The 19,623-nt window shown below is 39.0% G+C and overlaps 1 protein-coding gene across 1 annotated transcript in view; it reads left to right on the top strand.

Moving 5' to 3' along the window:
- The window catches only part of Slc7a11 (solute carrier family 7 member 11), a 74,265-nt gene that overhangs the window by 40,150 nt on the left and 14,492 nt on the right, over positions 1-19,623 (top strand). The window lies entirely within an intron of this gene.

Here is a 19,623-nt window from a genome sequence, read left to right as displayed (position 1 = left end):
GTGTCTTCTGCCTTACAGAAGCTTCTCAGCCTCATGAGGTCCAATTTAATAATTGTTGAGCTTAGAGCCTGGGCTGTTGGTGTTCTGTTCAGGAAGTTATCTCCTGTGACAATGAGTTCAAGGCTCTTCCCTACTTTTTCTTTTAACAGATTTAGTGTCTCTGGTTTTATGATGAGGCCTTTAATCCCCTTGGACTTGAGTTTTATGCATGACAATAAATGTAGATCTACTTGCATTTTTCTACATGTAAACATCCACTTAGACCAACACCATTTGTTGAAGATGCTATCCTTTTTCCATTGAATAGGTTTGGCTTCTTTGTCAAAAATCAAGTGACCATATTATTTCTGTGTCTTCAATTCAATTCCATTGATCATCCAGCCTATTGCTATGCCAGTACCATGCTGTTTTAATTACCATTGCTCTATTGTACAGCTTAAGATCAGGCATGGAGATTCCTCTGGAAGATCTTTTATTGTACAGGATTGTTTTATCTAGTCTGGGTTTTTTTTTTCCATATGAAGTTGAGAATTGATCCTTCAATGTCTTTAAAACCTTGTATAGGTATTTTAATAGGGGTTGCATTGAACTTTTAAATTGCTTTTGGTAAGATGGCTAATTTTACTATGTTAATTCTCCCAATCCACAAACAAGGGATATCTTTCCATCTTCTGATGTCATCTTTAATCTCCTTCTTCAGAATTTTGAAGTTATTTTCAATCAAATCTTTCACTTGCTTGGTTAGAGTTACTCCTAGATATGTTATATTGCTTCTGACTGCCGTGAAAGGTATAGTTTCCCTAATTTCTTTCTCAGCACAATTTTTATTTGTATATAGGATGACTACTGATTTATTTTAAGTTAGTTTTGTATCTGGCCACTTTGCTGAAGGTGTTTATCAGCTGTAGGAGTTCTCTGGTGGAATTTTGGGGGTCATTTATGTACACTATCATATCATCTGCAAATAGGGATAATTTGACTTCCTCCTTTCCCATTTGGATCCCCTTCATCTCCTTTTTCTGTCTTATTGCTCTAGCTAGAACTTCAAGAACTATATTGAAGAGATATGGGGAAAGTGGGCAGCTTTGTATGGTCCCTGACTTTAGAGGAATTTCCTTGAGTTTCTCTCCATTTAATTTGATGTTGGCTATTGGCTTGCTGTATATAGCCTATACTATGTTTAGGTATGTGCCTTGTATCCCTGATCTCTCCAAAACTTTAAACATGAATGGGTGTTAGATTTTGTCAAATGCTCTTTCAGCATCTAAGGAGATGATCATGTGGTTTTTTTCTTTCATTTTGTTTATATGGTAGATTACCTTTATGTATTTCTGTATATTGACCCATCCCTGCATGCCTGTAATGAAGCCTACTTGGTCATGGTGAATGATGTATTTGATGTGTTCTTATATTCGGTTTGCAAGTATTTTAATGAGTATTTTTGCCCGAATGTTCATAAGAGAAATTGGTCTGAAATTCTCTTTCTTTGTTGGATCTTTGTGAGGTTTAGGTATCAAAGTGACTGTGGCCTCATAGAATGAGTTTGGTAATGTTCCATCCATTTCTATTTGTGGAGTAGCCTGAAGAGTATCGATATTAGCTCTTCTTTGAAGGTCTGGTATAATTCTGCACTGAAACCATCTGGCCCTGGGCTTTTTTTTTTTTTTTTTTTTCTTTTCTTTCTCCGCCCCCCCCCCCCTTGGGAGAACTTTAATGACTGCTTCTTTTTCTGTGGGAGAAATAGGACTATTTAATTTGTTTATCTGATCTTGATTCAACTTTGACAAGTATAATTGATCAAGAAAATTATCCATTTCCCTTAGATTTTCAAATTGTGTGGCATATAAGCCTTTGAAGTAAGACCTAATGATTCTCTGTATTTCTTCAGTATCTGTTGTTGTGTCTCCCTTTGCATTTCTGATTTTGTTGATTTGGATAGTGTCTCTCTGCCTTATAGTTAGTTCGGCTAACAGTTTATCTATCATGTTGATTTTCTCAAAGAACAAGCTCCTGGTTTTGTTCATTCTTTGACTTGTTCTATTTGTTTTTAATTTATTGATTTTAGCCCAGAGTTTGATTATTTCCAGACGTCTACCCCTCTTGGGTGTTTCTGCTTCTTTTTTCCCCTAGGGCTTCCAGATGTGTCATTAAATTGATTGTATGAGATGTTTCCAATTTCTAAATGAAAGCATTTAATACTATGAATTTTCCTCTTAGCATTGTTTTCAATGTGTCCCATGAATTTGGGTAGGTTGTACCTTCATTTTCATTGAATTTTAGGAAGTCTTTAATTTCTTTCTTTATTTCTTCCCTGACCCAGTCATCACTAAGTATAGAGTTGTTTAGTTTCCATGTGTGTGTAGGTTTTTTATTTTTTATTTTTGTTGTTGAAGTTCAGCTTTAGTCCATGGTGATCTGATAGGATACAAGGTATTATTCCAATCTTCTTGTATCTGTTGAGGCTTGCTTTGTGATCTATTATATGATAAATTTGTGTGTTTGTGTGAAAAGTTCTGTAGATACCTGTAAGATCGATTTGATTCATGACATTGGTTAGTATCATTATTTCTTGCCTTAGTTTCTGTTTTGTTGACTTATCCTTTGATGATAGTGGGATGTTGAAGTCTCCCACTATTAATGTGTGGGGATTAATGTGTGGTGTAAGCTTTGTTAACATTTCTTTTACAAATGTGGGTGTCCTAGTACTGGGGGCATAGATGTTCAGAATTGTGATATCATCTTGGTTGAATTTACCTTTGATCAATACGAAGTGTCCTTCTTCATTTCTTTTGATTAATTTTGAATGAAATTCTATTTTATTAGATATTAAAATGGCTACACCAGCTTGCTTCTTGTGTCTGTTTGCTCAGAATACCTTTTTCCAGCCTTTTATCCTGAGGTAATATCTATCTTTGTGACTGAGATGTGTTTCTTGAATGCAGAAGGATGTTGTTGCGTTTTTATGAGTCCATTCAGTTAGTCTGTTTCTTTTTATTGGAGAATTGAGACTATTGATGTTGAGAGATATTAATGACCAGTGACTGCTAAGTCCCTTCATTTTGATGTTGATTGTAGTAGAGTGTTTGTGTAGTTACATTTTGCAACAGTGAAGTTACCTATTTCCTGTGTTATTTTGGTTTTAGTTTGTCACTTTTGGTTGGAGTTTTCCTTCTAGTAACTTCTGTAGGGCCGGATTTGTGTATAGGTACTGTTTGAATTTGTTTTTGTCATAGAATATCTTGTTTTCTCCATCAATGATTATTGAAAGTTTCGCTGGTTATAGTACTCTGGACTGGCATCTGTGGTCTGTTAGGGTTTTCAGGACCTCTGCACAGGCCCTTCTGGCTTTTATGGTGTCTGCTGAGAATTCAGATGTAATTCTGATAGGTTTGCCATTATATATTACGTGGCCTTTTTTGCTTGCTGCTTTTAATATTTTTTCTTTGTTCTGTACATTTTGTGTTATGATTATTATATGGCTGGAAATTTTTCTTTTCTGGTCTATTTTGGTGTTCTGTAGGCCTCTTGAATGTTTATATGCATCTCCTTCTTTAAAGTAGGGAAATTTTCTTCTATAATTTTGTTGAAAATATTTTCTGGGCCTTGGAGCCAGACATCTTCTCTTTCCTCAATTCCTATTTATCCTCAGGTTTTTTTCTTTTCATCGTGTCCTTTATTTGTTGGCTGTTTTGTGTCAGGAATTTTTCATATTTATCACTGTAAGGTCAAGGTCCTCCTGGGCTACATGACAGGTTGCTGTAAGTGAAGTTGTTTTGGGGATGTCTACATAACACAAGGATTTTGGAAGCATCCAAGGTCCTTCTTTTCCAAAGTATCAGTCAGCTTTCTTGGTTTTTCATGGTGCCATTTCTCCTAATTCCAAAGGTATTCTGTTCACATTCTCTCAGGAACAAACATCAATGTCTCAAAATTTTCTTATTATCACCCTGTACTAATAGTTCTATTCTCATTTATCTTCCTTTACACCTGAAAATTGGCAGGTCTTGTATGCCTTAGTCTATTAAACTATGTCCTCATCATGGTTAAAGAAAATGATAAATTTGTCTCGAGAAAAGAAGTCACACTAGTCTATAATGCTAGAGTGAAAGATAAACATCCACAGTCTAAGGCAGGTAGCCATGGCAAGACCTTAGCCTTGAAATTATCTGGTGGGGAAGCAGCACACATATCTTGTGTGGAATTTAACAAAACTTCTCTTAAAACAGGAAAATCAGAAGCTTTGCCATTCAGCTTTCTAAAATTGTTGTGATACAAAGATAATGAGTGTGGTTCCTAAACCAGCAGATGTAAGTAATTTGTTCCAGAGAATTTAGTGAAGGTCATGAGATTCTAAGAGTAAAAGGGAAATATTATAAGGAGGGGATTCTGGAACTTCAGGACATTGTAAAGGAATAGCTATGTCTCTCATCTCCAGTGTCTTCACAGGTACACTGGCTCTTAAAAGATTTTTTGGTATCTCTTTGAGTGGCTATATTTAATTTTTCCATTATTGTTACTGTCAAACACTCAAACTCCCACTTTCTGTATTTTGTCCTGGGGGAAGAAAGAGAGAAATTGATACAGAAGACATGGTTAACTTTTGTTCTCTGTCTGAAAAGGACAAAAACTTTGAGCTGGACAGTGAGTGGAGGTCACAGATCTCAGGTGAAGTTTTATAGTTCTGTAGAGCCTTAAGTGAGAAAGGGTAGCCATGCCCTGAACATAGGTACATGTTTATTAACTTGATTTTCCTGATGCACTATCCTATCATCAGGGAGAGATGACCAAGTCACAGGGTGGGGAGGAAGCAAGTGTGGACTCAACTCAGGGATGTCATACTTCGAGACATGGGGCTTTCCTCTTCACAGTAAACAAGCTGAGCTGTCTGTGGACACAGCATGGGAGAGAGACATCCACTCTGGGTGTCTAGGTACTTTTTAAACCTTCAAGTGGATGATACAAATCCATGACTAAGAAGAGTAGAAAACTTCCTGTTCTCTAAACATGATGTCAATGGAGCTCTTATTGTTGCAATGTCTACAGAGACAGTGGAGTGGAATTTCTGGGACTCCAAACTCTGCCTGCCTACTGAGCCCATCTGAGCAGAGATGCTTAGACACCCAAGCCAACCTGATTATCTTGTTTCTGTATTCTCTAGGGAGCACATATTATTTATCAAATGTTAAAGTAGCTGGGACTCAAAAAGATTGTCATCCAAGAATCCATTTAGTCAAATGATGAAAAGTTTTCAGTGTATTTCATATTCTGCTAGAAAAGTGAAGGTAACATTTTCAATAACAATAAAAATGATTTTCATTGGGTTTCCAAGATGGTAATATACACTAAATTCGAGAATTTCAAAAGTGAAATGAAAAAGCAATGTAAGGTCACCAGTAGACTGTGAATCATATGGAGTCAAAATAGTACTCACTTGAATAATTTTAGTTTCCCGCACCCTGTGAGCATGTACTCATGTGAACTTGATTGTGTGTTTGAGATAAAGATGCAAATACATTTGTCTTCACAGCTTGGGCATCCCATTATTTACTTTGTTGTTAATTGATTGTGTGTTTCCCCAGGGCATTGTCTACCTCATTAATGCCCCATTCCCGGCCTTGCCTTGCAGACGTGCTATGCCTCACACTCAGTCCTTTCTACTCATGTGGCTACAGATCTGTCCCAGTTTTTTCATCTCATGCTATTCCATTTGACTTCTGTGTTCCTCATTTCTTAGTGGATGCTACTCTAATGGTGGCTGACATATCCTTCATTTCTCTTTTTATTGCTAGATGTTGAAAACATTTTCTTTTTCCTTGATGCAATAATGCTAGATTATTGATGTTTTTATATTAATCTGTATATCCAATTATTTCCTTAGTATTGAATGTTGGGTGGTTTTGTCTACTATTTCATATGCAACGAGTGTTTAAAAGGTCACTGCCTGTGTTGCTAAAGTGCCTTTTAAAGAAGAGGCACTGCTTTCCTGTCAGCAACACTGGGAGTTACTCATTTCTGTTACTGTGCTGCCTTTCCCTGTTTGTAGTTCTAGAACCTGAGCACACGGCCTAGGGGTGCCATCATTTTCTCATCTTTTTCTTCACATCACTCTTGTTTGTTTGTTTGAGATGTTGGTTTGCAGAACTTTTGCATTTGTATTTAAATACAGCAAGCATTTTTTATTCATGTATATTGCATTTATGGTCATAGCCTTTTTGTATAGAACATTTAAATCTCTATCTTTCACACAATACACATTCTCTCTTTCTCTCTCACACACACACTCACACACACACACTATATATATACATATATATACACATATATACATGTGTGTATATATATATATATGTTCTAGATTTTCTCCCAATATTTCTCAACATCTCAGCATTATTAAAGTATGTGTATGAAGCTCTAAGTGTATGAAGCTCATAAATTTATGGCACTTGTCATGATATGATAATATACATTAAATTTTATGTCCTATACTAAGGTATCTTTAGGTAATTTTTTCCACTTCATTTATCATTCTATTGGTATAACAGCTGATTGCCACACAATTTTATTATTAAAAAAGTGTTCAAAATCCTTTTTTATTCTGAAGAGAAAACCTGCCTCAGTTATTGCTCTATTACTCTAAACAGATCCATATGGAGTACAAATTATTTTTGCGTGCAGGAATTTTCTGTTTGGCTTTTCCTATATATGTGGAAATAATGTGAATAGTGCTTTGAAATGTAAAGCTCTCAGCTTTTCAATTTATCTTGAAGGTGTTATCCCATGTAATAATGCTCCCACTATACCATCTATTTGAAGGACATCTTTTTCTGTATATTTCTTTTTTTTTTTCTGTTCCATGCTTAATTATTAAGTTTGCCTCTTTTTGTCCTCTCAGACTAGAAGAGAATAAATGAAAAGGAGCTGTGAATTAATCTTATTTTTTCTTTTTGGACTTCCCCCCCCCACAAAACACATTAGCCCAGTGCTTTTCAAGTGTAAAATTTTATTTTCAGAATACTTTAAACAAAATAACATGCCAAAATATTGACAGTAGTACCAGTGATAACATGAAGAAATGTTGCTTATGAATTTGCAATTGCCAGCATTGCCCATTGATGATTAAATATAATTTTTTTATGTTTAAGTATATCCAAACTCTTTGGGCTTATAATCATGAGAATTAATCTTTTGTAACATGTTGGCAAAATAACAAATATATTTCTCAAGCAATCACACAGATTCCAGCCTATATTAAAAAGAAAAATATGTACTCTTCTTCTTGGCATCTTTTCTTCCAAAGGATGATATCTATTGGAATAATACATAGATCATATTTTTAACTTTCTTACATGTTTGCTATTTTTCTAAAAAGTGGCTATGGTGATATTGGCTTATTTTACTACCAGCCTGTTTGCCTATGATGGTCCCAGGCTACTTGGTATAGTTAAATTGTACATTAGAAAAAAAATCATAACACAAACAAGCACAGTTATGGTGTTTTTCCAGTCATGCCCTGTTTTGACGGGGAGCCTCTCAGTGGTGTGTCGTATCCTTCTGGCCTCTCTGCTTCAGTGCTGGTTTCCAGTCAATTTATGTTCTATGGAGAAATGTTTGTGTGTAGCTACTGTGTGAATCCAGGCTCCTGCTTTTTATTTAAAATGACCTGGGCTCAGAACACTGCTATTCTGCTCATAAATCAGGTTTTCTGGGAGATTTTGCAATTTGGGATCCACAGGGCGCTTTGGTGGGATGAGCATTCCCTTCTCTGATCAAGCACCCTCTTTGCTTCCATTCACTGTTCTGGAATCTTCACTTGGGAGCTTTGCCGAGTTACCATGTTATTGTGAAAGTCATTTACGAGTATGAGGTAAAGGCATAGCATAGTTTGTTTGAGGTGATTTAAATTTGCCATTTTGTGTCTTCTTGCTACTATAAAACTTAGTTTTATTTTAATTGATAAAAGAAATCTAAATTGTAGCTTCTGATAGAGTAAGTATCTCTTCCTGTTTTAAGGAGATTTTTTTTTCTTATAGGAGATGTCCTAGAAAGAAATTATGTAAAATGTCTAAAATGTATCAGAGGCCAACACTGGAGAGATAGCTCAACAGCTAAGAGTACTGGTCCCTCTTACAGGGAACCTAGCTTGAGTTTCTATCCCTACATGGGATTCACAACCATTTGTGACTCCAGTTCCTAGGAGGATTAAACACCCTCTTCTGGTCTCCTCAGGCACTGCAGGCACATGGTGTACAAACATAGATGTGTGGAAACAACACCTTACACACAGAATAAAAAAAAACAAAAACACAAACCAGAGAAACCAGAAGCCCTTTCCATGTATGGTTAGAAGTGCCATAAGAGTAAGTTATATTCTGCCTAGAGAGATGGCTCAGTCTTCAGCACTTGCCTTGCAAACGAGAGGACCTATGGTGGGGCAGCGGGGCATAATGATTGTCTTTGTTAAGTTTCTATTACTGTGATGAACAGCATGACCAAAAGCAATTTGGAGAGGAAAGGGCTTATTTTGTCTCACAGCCCTTAGGCCACACTCTGTCACTGAGGGAACTCAGAGAATGAACTCAAGTCAAGAATGGAAGCAGATGCCACAGAGTAGTGCTGCTTGCTGCCTTGATCCTTATGGCTGGCTCAGCTTCCTTCCTTTCTTTTTTTTTTTTTTTTAACTTTTTATTATTTTATTTTATTAATTTATTCATATTACATCTCAATGGTTATCCTATCCCTGTATCCTCCCATTCCTCCCTCCTTCCCATTTCCCCTTACTCCTCTCCCCTATGACTGAGGGGGACTTCCTCAGCTTCCTTTCTTATACAGCTCAGGACCACATGCATAAGGGTAGAATTACCTACAACTGTCTGGGCCTTCCCACACCATCCAGCCATCAATAAAATGAGCCACAAGCTTGTTTATAGGCAAACTAATAGACATTTTTTTTCTGAATTAAGGTTTACCTTTGCAGGTAATTCTAGCTTGTGTCTTTCAAGTTGACCAAATAAACAAAAACAGCCCAACCAACCAACTACAGAAAACCCAAAATTCCAAAACACAAAACACAAAACAGGATAGTGACCTGTCCTTATAAATGGTGATAGACAGACAGATCCCTGACAGCTGGCTGAGTACTTGAAGAAGTTCTAGGCTAAGAGAGACGCCATAGCAAACAAAGGGTAGAAGATGCTTACCTAAGGTTGTCCTTTGGTTTCTACATACACATGCGCATACACACGTACTTATCCTCACACATGTGTTTATACACTAGCAAAAACAGACATACAGAGGCATAAATTCAGTTACATTTGAGAAGGACAGGCAATCCTGGAAACGACCTTCAAAGATGTCTTTTTACTAGACTTATAGGAAAGTGTTTGGGGGGGGCTTAGAATGCTCAGGGGACACTCCTATCTTCTTTGTGAAATTTGTTGTATATTAATATATGAAGAAAGACTTTAACACACTGTCCTGAGACCCACTTAGAAAAGGAGACAAGATTTGTCTGAGGAGGGACACTTTGATCTAAGATCAACTAGAATAGGGAAACCTCAAATAAAGAGACTTCTGAGAAGGCTATCCCCTACCTCTGGTGCTGTCTGAATTTTAGATTCCATTAGTTAGCGAATTTCTGTACATTTGACATCTTAATCACTTTCCTTATAATAATTAGCAGTTGGAAGATAGTTGGCAAGTGTTGGTCAAATGCAAGGGCTTGCTAGATACAATTGGCATTTACCTTTATAGTGTTGCTGTGCTTACTCTTGAAAGTCAGGTGATGACAACGGACACAATAAGGTTTAGACAAATGCCAAAGTTATAAAATACAAAGACTTAAGAGCCCACCCCCTCCATGAGTGCTGATGGTGGTGTGGTCCATGAAAGTCTGAATGGATCACAGACAATCTGTTTAGAATCAGGAGGGCGGACATCTCACTTATCCAGTAAATTATCTTCTGCGATGATCATTTTCCTTTCAGTCAGTCTGGCACTTTGAGATGGTAGCGATGGAAGGTGCTCTGATGTGCTCTGTGCCTGCTGAGGCCAGCCACGCATCTTTGGAGGACAGAGGGGAGTGTAAAGTTTGTGCCTGTTCTCTCCTCGGAAACACAGAAAACCCAGAGGAAAACTAAATTCTGGTGCTCTGTCTAAGAGCAAGAACCTCACTGCTTCAGAGAATTCTCTGGGATACTTTTTTTTTTTTCAAACATTGTGGAGAAATGAACATTCCAGGTAGTGGTCTTCAGACTCCGTCAGTCCAATACCCTGTGTTTCTGTTAATGACAGACATGTGACTGAGACTCAGCTTTCAGTCTGGAATGAAGAGATTCCTAATGGTGCCATGGAAGCAAGGTAGAACAAATGTCAAAGTCAGACACAGAGTGGAATTTAAAGCTCTCTCAAGCTGGTTACACTGGCGTTGTATATATGGAAATGTTTAGTTCCAGAGCTCTGGGAAAGGAGCTTGGGGGAGTTATAGAAGAGAGGGGACACAAGGCATCAATGGTTGTGTGCACACCCTCTTGTTTCCCTTGGGTCATATGTCACTGAGTCATTGGGCAGTGTCTTTGCCTTGGTCATTCTGTTCTTTAGGAGAGAGATCTGCCTGTAAAACTGTGGTCTAAGAAAATACTTTAGTAAATATAAGACGAATGCACAAAAGCATGGTTTTCAAAAGGTTTTACTTCTTTGCTGAAAGATAAAAGTTAACGGCATCCCACCTCCTTTGAGAATATGAATCTTGATGGCTAGACAGCTTGAGAAGAGGAGAGGGAGGGCTTGACCGGGCACTGCCATTCTGTGGGCCTCTGTGACCTTTTCAGGCAGCCGTCAACTCTTCTAGCCAGGAGTCTCCATCTCACTTGCTTGACAATGACATATTATGTCTCCAGACTGGCAGGGTGCTTAGCCCATCAACTCTATTTTTCACTTTCCCACCTTTCCCTAAACTGCTATGTCATCTGCACTGCAACAAGGGGTTTACCACTTTGTCTAAAGCTAGACTCTAGCTATTGGCTCCTGAATCTACTTTATGCTTTTCTTGCTAAGAGTAGCTTTATCTACTATGATTATTTTCTCCTCAATTACTATACTATTAAAATTATTTTCAACTTTATAGGGTCAGAGATATACAAATTATGCCATTATGCTTATAGGCGCTTTTTAGAAACTAATTTATATTTTAAACTGTGAATTAAAAAGCCACAGTTGAACCCAAAATGTTAACTAAGGAATAAAGAACATGTCCAGGCCATACTTGTAAAATTACTAGAAAATTCTGAATCACATCAATTTTAAAAAGAGGATTCCGCTATGTAAAAACATCAAAAGGGGATTTAACTGGTTGTAGTGACTTGGAATATTCCATTGCTTTCTCCATTGTCTTCCCTCTATTCTGACTCCTATGGACCAAGTCAGAAAACCAGCTGTCTACGTGACTACCAGATATGGAATTTTAAAAGACTGTTATTAATTTGACCTCATATCATTGGTCAGAGATATTGGAAGCAACTTTGGTGGCAGAAGCAATAGTTAGTTTGTCAAAATTGAATGGCTACATATTTATCGATACCATTTCTCATTGTCTGTCAGGAATGTGATTGGCCTGGTTTTTGCCTGTGGCACATTGCCAGCTTCTACTAAATGTACATTTGCAGCCTGAAGGAATTTCAACACCAATTTGCATATGCCACACCACAGTGGGTAGACTCAGCACACACCACCTTGCTTTTACCATTGGAGCTTATTTAGTTTTACATCCTTGAGGAGAAAGGTGGACAATTTTGTTTTTCCCTTTGTCAGATAGGTGGCAGTTCAGGTAATTTGTATTGCTTGGACGTAGGAAACAACAAGATGTATCTTTTCTGTTTCTGAGAATTTTTGATAATGATTTATTTTCTCTATCCTAACTTGTTAAAACAAATATCCACTTTTATTTGACATTGCTGTTTAGGCCATTAAGAAGTTTATGTCATTTTCTCATCTTTTAAACAATATATTATACACTACTTAATGATGTCACAATTTTAGCCTTCTTTAACCTAATTAAAGTCTATAAATATAGAAAAAGGAATCTATATAAAGGAAGTCCTTTATGCTTTGATTATTTAGGCTTAATGCTTATTGAATGAACAGTCAACCCACAGGATGTTTTTAAAATACCAAAAGATTACTTCTTAAATCTTATAGCATCCTATTTTGGGGTTCCCTGATTCCCTGGTAGGCTTTTGTCTGTTCTGCAATTCACATTTCCTCTGAGTTTGGTACTATTAGGAGGTGATGTAATCATTAATAGGTATAGCCTTATTGCGTGACACTGTTTCTGGGGAGAAGTAAACAAATGTATGAACTCACAATTAGACTAAAGTACAGATCCTACCAGAGTCCAACTGGAACTAAGGAATTTACTGGGGTCACATGCAGGAATATGGGTGAGGGATACTTACAGGAGCAGAAATGACTCAAAGACTACTGTGTCACTAAAGGCCCATATTTTCACAGAGGGTTTCTCAAAAGCTATGAATCTGGAGCACATTGCAGAATCTGCAGGCAGTTCACCTGGTCTCTGTCTCTTATAGGCAGCTGGGCAGGCTTGGAATTGTCTCTCAGCAAGTCCCTAATGCATATACATGGATAAATAGGGACTCCTGAGCTTTTGAGCTGATTGCCTTCTGAGTTTTCACAAGCATCCCTTAAGGGTGGGGTTTCCTCTTCCCTCGAGAGCATCTGAGCCTTACTGAAAAGCTTCTCTTCAAGACAGAACTCTTTATCCGGGAGGGAACTGCTACACACAGGCATCCCGGAAGGCCTTTGGGTCAAGGAAAATTTACCTTTACAGGACGCTAAGGGACCACTTCCTTCTGTTGCCTCAGTTTTGCTCTTTGGCCATTGGCACATGAGGAAAGGTTTTATCCCACCATACACCACAGCCACGAAGTGATTGATGCCTTGCCACAGTCTCAAGCCATGGGGTCAGGTGATTTGAAGTCTGCATAACAGTGAGCCAGAGGATGCTCATCTGTTCAGATATTGATTCTCTCAGGGAGTTCGCTACAGTGATAGAGCATCTAGGGACATAGAAACCATGCGAGTAGGTCCCAGCTAGGGGTGGTAAGCCACCTTATCTTCTAACTCCTTCATCTACTCACATACTGCTGTTAAGAATGAGTCATGTTCTGTCCTACACATGAGGAAGCCTGGGGATGGGGCTCTCTTTAGGCTGGCTACTTCTCAGTAATTATGTAGTTTTGAAAGAGGAACACAAAGTGGTGTGTGGTTACAAGTCTTGTTCACAAACCTGAATTTCAGGAACACCATTGTAAAAAGTGGTTCTCTGAGACCTCAGTGTACTTTGGGTCAATCCATGAGGAAAATAATAGAAATTTAAGGGAAATATTATATGCATATTATAGCAAAAATAAGTACTAACCATTACTGTGGAATTTAGTGTATTACTATTTAGATATTTCATCCTATGATTTAATTGCTAGCATTTAATTTAAAGCCAGTTTTGTCTTTATAAACTAGAACTTGCCTAAAATATGCTTGTGTTTGTTCATGATAAATATAGATAACTATAATGTATCCAGAGGACACACACTAAATCTTCAGAAAATGAGAAAAAATGAGATGCACACAATGCAAAGTTTTTAAGATTGTATAAAGTGGAAGCAAATGAAAATTTATGCTCACACCACATTTTTCTGTATAATTTTATTTAGTCATGAATTTATTCTGGGAGCAGGGCAAAAAAATAAAGTATTTATGGGACAAAATGCTTATATTTATGTTTGTGATTGCTTATTACTCTGCATTTCTGAGTTATAAGTTGCATTTCTTTTTGTTTGTTCTGTGAAGTTTGGGGGGGGGGAATTCTTTCTTTGCCCTTTTTCTTTGTCCTTTTCTGTGCTCCTCCCTTGACACATTCCTACCTGTGCATGTTCTCCTGTGCCTCCTGTGGCCTCCCAGGCTTAGTCCAAGTCTATTAATCTCTCACATCTCCTTCCAGGTCCCTCTGTCTTCTCTTTCTGTTTATGGACTTCTCCATCCATGGACACAGAGAATGGTGAGGCTTAAAAGAGACAGTGACTCGATTTAGAATGTCTCAGCACAACTCCCTGTAGTCTTGCTATGTTCCATGGGAAGTGGAGGGGCAGAGGGTTGAACTCAGCGGTACCTTTGTTTGCACTTATGTCACAATGTGCTTGTTGTGTGGATGTGCTCGACCTTGCCCCAGAACAGTCATTAGGCATGACATGAACCCTTTAAGCACATTAAATAGGTTCATCTGGTATTTTCTTCTTCTTGATAAGTTTTTTTCTTTCAGTGTCAAACTGCACCTACTCATCAGTTGCTTGTTACATCTCATCAAATGGTGTGTGTGTGTGTGTGTGTGTGTGTGTGTGTGTGTGTGTGTGTATCTACTTTTAAATATCCCATTCCTATTATTAATGGATAATAACTAGCAATGTAGCCACAATACCCTGAATAACAGCGAGGCGAAAAACACTGAGAAAAGTAAGAGATGCTGTGAACTGAGCTGTGGCAAGTTGTCAGTGACTGTTGTGACTGTCCCCTCACTAGAAGTGTGAGTGGTACATAGGCACATTGGACAGTCCAGTGTGCAGGGCTGATGAAGACAGTGTGCTATGAGAAAGACTCAGAAAGTGCAAGTAACATGCGCACATAAATTTACAAGTACGAGGCACGTGGAAAGCTTTTTAAACTTACTAAAGTTTGAAGAATTTAAAAAATTAAAAGCAATGAGAATACAGGAAATGATAACTATACAAAAAGTAAGTTGGTGAATCCAAATGAGAGAGTAATGATGTTTGAATTATTTCTTGGTCAAATCTATGAAAAGAAAAATAAAGGATATAAATCTTTAAAAGTCCTTGCAGGGTCACTATAGAGAAAATCTGAAAGAAGTATGTCTCTAAAATAAATAGTTAGGATTGGAAGGTATGTAATATAATTATAAATACTTTATGTTGTGATGAAGCATGGCCGCATTTCAATTACAGAAGAGCAAAGTCCCCCATTTTTCTGCAGACTTTTAAAAATTCTTGAAAAATGTGAGTTTTCCTTTATTTATTTATTTACTTAATTACTTACTTTTTATATTTCACATCAAGACGTTTCTTATCTTTTTCTCTTCTTGATCATGATGTTTTTGTCCTTTCTTTTGCTGAATACCAAATACATGCATTGAAATATTAATGCATTATAAATAGAAAGTTGAAACATGAACCACTTAGAAGGTTCCAGAGCATAGAAGAGTGCATGGAGAGTTATTTTTTAAATAACCAAATTGTCTGCCACTGCATCCAGGCATATATCTCAAACATAAGAGCCTGCCCCTGGGCTCAGTGCAGTCCACGTCCTCAGGGTCACAGGAGATAGCAGGCTTGCCTCTTAACAGGAAGATTTTGTTCATGCTATGAGTCAACCTTGGACTCTATTCACATGATCAGGGTGTTACTCTGGTCATCTGGGCAGCACAACTCCCTTTAACTTTGATGTTTCCTGGAAGGACTAGAGCACCAAGTGGGGTTTAGTCATTCTAATTTTACAGAAGTAGCTCCTGGCTGAATTGAAATTTCTGAAAATGTCTTTGGTGCTCAACCACAGCATACTTAACAGACTCTCCAGTTGTGGTGTTGCATACCGGGGCATAGCATGTATACCACTGGCCCGACGGTGTATCACTGACACAAACGTCACATTCATCTCTGGGCACATCAGGACCCTGTGGGTTCATAGTCACATACACAGACCTAAGATGTGTACTGTGACATCTGGCCCGATAATGCATCACTTACATAAACATAATGTGTACCTGTCCGATCTTGACAGCACCAGCACCTTTCCGATCTTGAACTTGAGATACAAGTCAGCACTAAGCAGTCAAGATGCTCATTGCAAGAGACATTCTAGGAAGCACTGGGAGGCTGGTCTTGGGTCCCAGTTCTCCGCTCACTGCTTCTGTGTCCCTAACCTCTGTGGGCCTTGTCTTCTCTGCTCAGAAGAAAATGGATGTTACCTCCTACTTACACATAGGGCTGTGAGTCTTATTTATTTTATGTATTAGTCCAAAAAAATCTGAAGCGCTGCACATCTACTTCAGTATAGAGGTATAGTGGGGGCTACGCAGATTTCTAAAAGACAAGTCTCTCCCCGTCACTTTTGAAATTTGAACTCTTGAACAGGCATTTCAGACTTCCAGGTTGGTACCCACAAAGAATCAAATATTCTTGCGTGTCTGCCAGCCTGCCAATAGATGCCAGTTTAAATTAAGCAGTGGGAAGACTATCTAAGATGGTTTTGAAGACAATTTTAAGCTAATAAAAATATCAGATACACACACTTATTGCCTGTTAATTGGGAAAAAGCATATGTAACGATGGAAGGTGCTTGAGGGTGAACCAGCGCTTCTCACTAAAGCGACGTTTTCGTCATCATAACAAACGTGTTCAAACACTTGTGAAAGGGGAGGGCACACAGGCGTGCACTGCTCATAGTTACCACATGGCTCATGCTTTTGTTTACTTTTAGGATCGGTGGCTACATTGTCAGTAACCTAGAACCTTTGCTATACCCATGACCCCTGCACTCTTTCCTCTAATTCCCTTCCTTTCCTGTGCCACTGGCCTTCCTCCTGGGCTTCTGGCCAAGCTTATCTGCCCTCTGTATCTAAAGCCTCCAGGAAGATTGCTCTGACTTGGCCTAATAGCTTTTATCAGCAGCTCACGAGGTGGTTCTTATGCTTTGATATTTGTAACCAGGACTTAACCACATGGTGCCCAGCCCTGGATCAGGTCAGGTCAGCTGCTCGACTTTGTAAATGATGCTATTTATGCCAAGGTAGCCACAAAATCTGCCCCACCCTTTCACTTCCCTCACCCGAGGACAGTCAGTAATGCTAGTGGCTTTGTTGCCACAGTCCCTCTAATTCCCATGCCTTATTTGATCTACCTAGAGAGAACCACAGTAGACTGTGCTGCGCAGCACACCCTCCCACTCTCTGCCCTTTCCTTCCCATGCTGCTGTTGTTCCTCCCAATAGCTACCTAGCATATCTGACTCCATAGCACATTTGTTAATAACTCATTTTTGACAAACATGTTGACTCTTCTCCCTTTTATATGTAAAAACATCTGGGGGAATTCATCAAGTGAACATCTTTTGTGTTTTATAACAATAACAACAACAACAACAACAACAACAACAACAACAACAACAACTTGTTTCATAAAAGAGAAAGTTCCTGAATGCATTCTCCTGGCATTACCAATTGTGTTCTGTAGAAACATGATAAATATCTCCAAATGTTTTCCCTTCTTTTACAGTGAACCTGTGAGAAATGTAGTCTTGATAAGACTTTCCCAACTTACTTAATATTCTACAGTTTCATGTCCATGAATGTTAGTAGAGCTGAGGGAGCCAGAGTTGTATGAGACAGTACACACTTCTGGGTTAAAATGCCCTGATTTCGAGTTAGGCCATACCCACAGCTGAATTCTGGCTTCCACTTACCAGCTGGATATCTCTGGATAGTTACTTAAACTCCAAAGACTCTGTTTCTTCATACAAACAAACAAACAAACAAACAAAAAAACCAGTGCTGATGTTTCTGGCTCACAGGAATTTCCAAGGATAAAATGAGGTAGATATGTAAGATGCTTAAATGAACATTCGGGCCAGTAGCAGCCCAATGGCTGAAACTACGGCTGCCATGTTTCTTAGTGGCAAGCTGAGAAAGAAGGGCTAACTTAGAAGGCTGGGTTAAGCTAAGCCGCCTACTGCTAAGATGGATACTTAAAGCCCATTGGGAAAAGGAACCAGGCTGGTGTGTGTGCGTGCGTGCGTGCGTGCGTGCGTGCGTGTGTGTGTGTGTGTGTGTGTATGTGTGTTTGTGTGTCTTCGAGGTGCAGGGCTAGGAGGCTCAGTTCTGTGCTGGAGGACCATCATCTCCCTGTTATTTTTCAGCATTATATGTGGTGGCCATATTCCTTTTTGTTGTATAAGTTAGTCACCGTGCTGCACTGAGCAATGTCTACTCAGGGTTTATTAATAGAACTTTGACATACCTTAACCATGTGCTTAGAAGGAAATGAAGAGTTTCTTTTGCCCTTTCTCTGTATCTCCATCTTTCTTTAGGGAAAGTTGGAGCTACTATAGAGGCTTAAAGATGCCAAGTTCAAAGCAATTCAGTGAATGGCTGAGAAGGAGAGTGCCGCATCTCTTCCTGCTTACCCCTTTGCGTTGCATCCAGGTTTCAGAGAACAAGTGTTCATCTTTAATTGCTTCACCGCCTTGTGTTTCATTGGCTCGGTGGTGATGTTTTTTTTTTCTTCCCTTTTGATTTAAATTTAGCACACATCAATTACAGCTAGCGAGGTCTGTGAGGGTGCTTACAGGAAGTTCCACAGGACCCTCTTCACACTGGGGATGGAGAACATCTGCTACTTTCATGTTCCGATGCCAGGATTTAGAGGTCAAGGCTGAAGGCTTTAGGGATCAGGGCAAGTGTCAGGCTGCAAGCAGCATAATGAATGGCAGTTGCTGACTAGCTGGTTCTGCCTGTTCTCAGCAGGGGATATTGCCACTCAGTATAATGAGCAGGGACTCAGTGTATTAAACACATCTAGCTCGGCCAGTGAGGCTGACCATGACTCTCCCCTCCTGGTTCTGCACTGCATTTTCATCTCGGAGGAAGAAATTATATTGAGGTCTTCATTAGTGGCACCCTGCAGGGTGTATGTAGCCTCCATGAGGGCTGATAAGCAGGATGGCGAAGAAAAAAAAAAAGTGGCCAGCTTTTGTGCAGGGAGTTGAAGGTTTAAGTTGCCTGAACTGGAAAGGGTCTGAAGAGGCGATTATGTTAAGCAAGTAATGTGTATCGGTAACACGGAATCAAATTATGAGGGTCAGTAGCTTCCTGGCTACTTCCCACTGCATTAAATGAAGACATAATATTGCATTGGTGCCGGGTACTTCTTGAGGCCACACAGTGTCAGCACTGTCCAGCCGTCCACACTTCACAGCATGTCACCTCTAATTTCATGGGATTATCTGCACGGCTGCTTTATTAGATGCTTGTGATCTTGAGAGTCCGTTGAACTCACAGCAGGGTGGTGCAGTCATTACGACGAACACTTCTCCTACATACAAAATTCTTAGCGCCGAAGATGGATACAGCCCACTCTCTTGCTTCCAAAACTATTCACGTACTTGTTTGCACCACAAGCTGCCTAAAAGGAGAACACTGTGGGTGGAAGATGTTTTGGAGGGCTCCCTTTAAAAGACCTTCCGCACAGTAGAGTACTAGTGGAAAGGAATGTGGTCAACAGCATGGTCAAGATCATTTAGGAACATGGGAGTGATGCTGATCCTCTGAAGTCAGAAACCCAGGGATGGGCTTAGTAGCCTGTGCTTTGACAAGCCTTCCAGGTGGCAATAGCATCCATGGAGTAAAGAACGGGAGAGACCTATATATTTGGGGATAAGACAATAGGCAAGCTGCACAAAATACCTACCCCCATGGATCGCGTAAATTGCAAAGGTATATTGTTTTGATAAAATGTTCTCCCATGAGACAGCAGAGCATGCAATCATGGCG

Source organism: Acomys russatus, chromosome 15 (assembly GCF_903995435.1).
Source record: "Acomys russatus chromosome 15, mAcoRus1.1, whole genome shotgun sequence".
Lineage (NCBI taxonomy): Eukaryota > Metazoa > Chordata > Mammalia > Rodentia > Muridae > Acomys > Acomys russatus.
This window is presented reverse-complemented; position numbering and strand designations above follow the sequence as displayed.